This window comes from Poecilia reticulata, linkage group LG1 (genome assembly GCF_000633615.1).
Source record: "Poecilia reticulata strain Guanapo linkage group LG1, Guppy_female_1.0+MT, whole genome shotgun sequence".
Lineage (NCBI taxonomy): Eukaryota > Metazoa > Chordata > Actinopteri > Cyprinodontiformes > Poeciliidae > Poecilia > Poecilia reticulata.
This window is the reverse complement of record NC_024331.1, coordinates 7415153-7420651: the sequence shown is the minus strand read 5'-3', so window position 1 is coordinate 7420651 and position 5499 is coordinate 7415153.

Sequence of the window (5499 nt, the reverse complement as noted above, 5' to 3'; positions counted from 1 at the left end):
TTTTGTACCACAGTAAACTTAACATGCTCGAAAAGAAGTAGGAAACTTATGAACTGCTGCCCTGTAAACTCATACAGTATTTTCAGATGAACCCTCATTAATAAATCAAATTCATTAATTTTCCGTCTTATCTGGACTTACATATGTGTAAATATATACCCACCATTATTATAAAAACAGTGATTAAGTTTCTTACTGATTTATGTTGGAAGTTTGTTGATGGCTAGAAAAGCTTTGTAGAATTTTTTAATCAAACATTAATCAGGCCAAATGTAAAAACTGTATTTGTGTCTCTCTAATTTTGACAGAAAATCCACAATAAATTCCCAAATGAACACAAAATACTTCTTGCAGCAAATCCTGGCAGCCAAATTATGTTTCACTCTGGAAAGAGGAAAAGATTATAGAAAATATTGGAAAGTCAAAGACATGATTATAGCACGGGACACCTCTAGGACATTTTTCAATAAGCTCTGGAAGATGTTGCTCAGAGGGTGGCGAGAGTCACATTAGCGCAAAAATAAACCAACTACTTTTAAGATTAAAGTTCCCTGCGAGAACAAAGTTTGCGCTTTCATCAAAGCCGATGTATTCACACCCCATGTACTCATAATCGATGAAAGGATACTTTTGCTGTCGGATCAAGGCGTGTACATTTTATTTTTTCTGCTTTAAGTCTTAAATCAGGTCATACGCAGCGAGACCTTGGAGAAACAGCGGTTTTATCGGGCCTTCTCGGAAAACAGGACCAGGAAGATTCCGCTGACATTTTTATGCGTAAAAGAACTTCAGTGCTGTGATTTAATGATTTCCCTGTGCTTGTGGGACTCGATTTGAGCTACAACTGGACTTCTTACGACACATTAAAAAGTCGCACCCTCTCACTGACGCCTGGGAGCCGAAGTGGAACATAAAACGAAAAGCAAAAGACGTATTTTGCCAATGCTGACAGGACAAATCATGAGTAAAAAGAGCCACTTGGAAACCCTTTACTCAGTTTGAAAGGAATCTAGAAAGATTGTTCATAGTTTCACACTCGCACTACTTTATGAGGTGCACAATACTAGCACCAACTTGATTTTGGTCTATATTGACATGACGGTATTATGCAGATGAGTCAGCTGTACATCCATGATGCTAATCTTCCGTTCTGTCCCAATGTTGCTTCGTTGGTTAGAGATGTGGTGGCTGTTGGACCAGAGGGGCCATGTTGAAACCAGTGTGGAAGCATTTGAGCTTTGTGATTATGTTCAGCTGAAAGTAAGGAGGCTAAAGTGTGGGAGGAAAACCACTGATGATGATGCAAGTCAGTGTTTAACACTTATTTTCTTAAAGTTGACATTTTAATCTAACAAACAAAAGTTTTGGGGAATAAAGTTCTCGAAAAATGAAGACACCACTTAAAATGATCAGTTCTCTGATTTTACTCTTTCCAGGTTTATATTTGAGTAAAATGAACATTGTTCTTTTATTTTATTGACATGTCTCTGAAATTTCAAGTAAAAATTTAGCATTTATTTGTAGAAAATGAGAAATGGTCAAAATAACTAAATAGATGCAGAGCTTTCAGACCTCAAATAATGCAAAAAAATCAAGTTCATATTCATTCAGAAACAACAATACTGAAGTTTTAACTCATTAAGAGTTCAGAAATCAATATTAGGTGCAATAACCTTGAAGTTTTCAATTCTGTTGAGTGCAGTGGTCTTTTCATTTTTCCAGGTCTGTGTATTCTAGTTATTCTAGTCTAGTTTAGATATAACTTTACATCAGTTTTATCTTTTTTTTGTGCCTGGTCTGATCACCCCTCTGAACATTTCAGTCCGACTCTGCTGTCTTGAATCAGATTGACCGTTCTCTTAGCTCCAGCATCAACTGTCTCTCATTGGAGCTTTTAGTCTTTTCAGGCTTTTTTCTATAAACCAGAGAGACGCTTCAATGTGAAAATCCAAGCAGGTCAGCAGTTTTTACGTTTCTCAGACCTGCTGCTGTCTGGGACTGACAACCACTCCACGTTCTAAGTCCCTTAGATCCCGTCTTCCTCGTCCTTCTGATGCTCAGTTGTCTTCAATGCCTGTTTTAGCTAACAATCCTACCTTAATCTCCTTCAGGTGTCTGCACTAAGTTTCTTTCCTAAAGTAGTCACGTTCTTATTTTTATGCTGCATAGCATCAATGTATTTTTCTGCAACTCTTCCACACCACCAGCCTCACTCCAAACTTTTGAGTTTGATTTAACTTAGTATTTTTGAAGGCAAGTGTTTTCAGGAAGAAAAAAAAGAGAAGCTAATTTCCTTGACTTACTGTGCTGTTCATTTTTTTCTTTAGCTATCCTACGAGAAAACTTGATAACGGTTAAGTTGAAGCATACAGCTGCCAGTTTGTACGACTAACAATAATCTTTAGCTTCAGATCTCATAAAATATAGTTTTAAAGTTGCTTACTCTGCAAAAACAAACAAACAAACAAAAAAAGTTACAAAGTAATTCATATGTCAGCTGGCCTGGCTGCTGTCAAAGGTTTTTCCATGTTTCTCTGTATGGGATGTTCTGAAAGTGAAACAGTAAATGTATAAGTGTTTTTTCCCCCCTTTGTTCCATCTGTGACTAAAGGAAAAACTCCTCTATGACTCCTATATGTGTCTGGAGAAGGGGAAGTGTACGCAGAGTGCAGAATGTGCGTTTACGCTCCCCCCTGTTCCTGTCAGAACCGAACTTTCCTCCTCGCATCTTCAGCAGACAGCAACCACCGAGAGACGGCAGCTATTTCCTCAGCAAGTCCAAAAGTCTTCTCTCGCCGAGCTCTGATGGGCTGCCGTCGCTCTCTCTAGCGCCGCACATCACCGTGGAAACCATTTCCTGCATCTGCGATGACTTTTCGCCTAACAGCCGAGTACGAGCATGTGCGCCGATGTACTATTTAAATATGTATGCTTAGAGTAAATGAAGTGAGGGAAAGAGCAAACAGGCAAAACAAGCTGGCATACATGAAGGCGGCGTGTTTCCTCGTTTCATGTTTAAGTTGGGAGTTTTCTTTGAAGTCGCGTTCGAAGGTTTGCTTTAGGTTGTAGTTTCGGCTGCGAGTTTTATTGAGACATTACTCTAAAGGACATGAATGTTTAATATGCTGATATTTTATACAGAGTGCAGTTTTAGTCAAGAATTTTCAGGTCTAGAAGGAGAAGAAGCTTCCAGAAAATGTTCTTGTATCTGTAATGTTTTTAGTTCTATTTTCTCATAGTTGTTTTATTGTTCTTTGTTTTTATTTTATTTTATTTTATTTGCATATATGGTGCTTTAGAAATAAAGTGGCACACTATGGTGAAACAGGTCTGAGATAGAAAACGATACCGTACCAATATTGACAATTTTTGTCGTTTCAACTACAAATTTGCCAATAAAAGGCACGTCCTATGCAATGTTATGGTCAAGTGAGATCAAAAAGTCGACAAATCAATTTTCTTATCCTACCCCGAGCTGCAAGTTGCTTGCATGACCAGCTAATTTGGATAAAAACAAAATAAAGATGTAATTGGACTTTTATCTGCGGGTTACAACAGAACCTCTCTTCCAAAATTCAGGACTTTCTATCTGTGTGAACTATTCAAAATCCAAATGGCAGAAATTTGCCATTCAGTTCTAAATGGCAACAAAAACTTAATGTGTGTAATTGGTTCATTTACATACAAATAAATTTGTTAATTTACATACAAATACCTCTGTAAGTCCTACGCACGAACACGCCTTGGCGATGACTTCCACACTTTGTTAGATTATGTAGTCTGTAATCACTTCTGGTCTGCTTGTAAGCCACTTTCTTGCTCGTCTGTTTGATTTTCCCCCTACTTTTTTATCTTTGATTTAAAGGTCAAATAAAACAAGAATCACCACTCATGAAATTTGCATCGGTTCCCAATTAGCAGAATAATGGTGGAAGATTGTTAAATGCAGAAACAGGAAGCGAGCTTCCCCCACCCTCCTGCCCCGAGCCGAGGGGCTGACTGCAGCTATGCCTCTCCCAACCTGAACGCAAACAAACGCCTCGTTTTTTTTTTTTTTTTTTAACTTCAAAGGGAGAGAAATTAAACAAGTGGCCGTCCTGTGAAGGAGCAACAAGCTACTTGTCGTTCACAGACAAATTGTCAAAAGCCACGTTTCATAACGCAACCGGAGGGGTGGGAGATCGTCACCAACAATAACACAAGGGGCCTTTTTAAGTAATTCAGTTGCTGTGAATTGAAATCGGAGGCCTTTAAAGTGCAGCCTTCAAAGGGAGGTTTAATTATTGCATGAAAAAAAATCTGAGTCTCTGTTCTCATTTCCTGCATGTCTCTCTCTTTTTTACACCCCTCTTTTTTTTTTTTTTTGTCTCCCAAAATTATATTCGAGTTTTCCGTGATGAGAAATCAGTTTAGATTCGAGTTGAACCAAGCATAAAATTAATTATCCATAACTCTAGTTTGCTCTAGTTAGTTTACTAACTCTACTTCTCCGGTGTGACCACAGCCTGCTGTTACATAATTCACTGGGAACTAAAAAGAAGAATCATAAACGAAAACAATAAAATGGCACATAGTTATGATCCTGCATGGTCTTAGTCAGAACAGCATTTGTTGCTATAATGACTCCCTACTGACGTTGTCAATACAGATAAATTCATCTTTGGTGTGAAAATACACATCTAGTAGTTCACATGGAGTTCTATATCACTTTATTTCCTAAAATTGTGGGATTAAAGGGGCGGTATTACATATTTTCCAGCGAAATAGTGCTATTTTATTGCACAATCAAGTAACTGTTATCCTAAGTTGTTATAACAATGCTGTATCTATAAAACATGACTTAAAGGAAATTTGACACTTTGAAATTGGGCCTCTGTCTCTTTAAGAAGCTTCTGCTCTTTCCAAACATGCATGAAAGAATCAAAGTAACACTCAAGGTTTCTCTTGGCTAGTTACATTTTGAACTGCTGAGGATCATCTGTGATGATCTGGTTCTCTTCTGAACGTCCTGGGAACTTTGCTAGAGTGAAAAAAAACATATATATATATATTTTTCCACTACAGGAATTAAAAATTTCAGGTTCCATCATATGAAAGCACAACCAGCTAATTTTCTTTCTCTGCCTTGTGACAAACTCCAATCAAAACTTTTGAGGGCTTTCTCCAAACATGGCTTTCTTCTTACCACTCTTAAAATATAAAAGCCAACCAATGATTATTAATATTATTATTTATTTTTATACTTTATTTTTTAAATGTGTTTTGGGGACTACAGGTGGAAATTAACATTTGTAGCTACAACCTGATACAGCACTTTTCTCCTTCAGTGGTTAATGCAGTGGTTCCCAAACGTTTTCTTCTGCGCCCCCCACCCCCAGTGGTTTCCAAACATTTTCTGGGACCCCCTATGGATTACAAATGGCTGTCTGGTTGAACGACTTGTGTGAGGGGGAGAGGGATTCTTAGAGACTCCCTGTCTCTAAGAACGGGTGGGTGGGT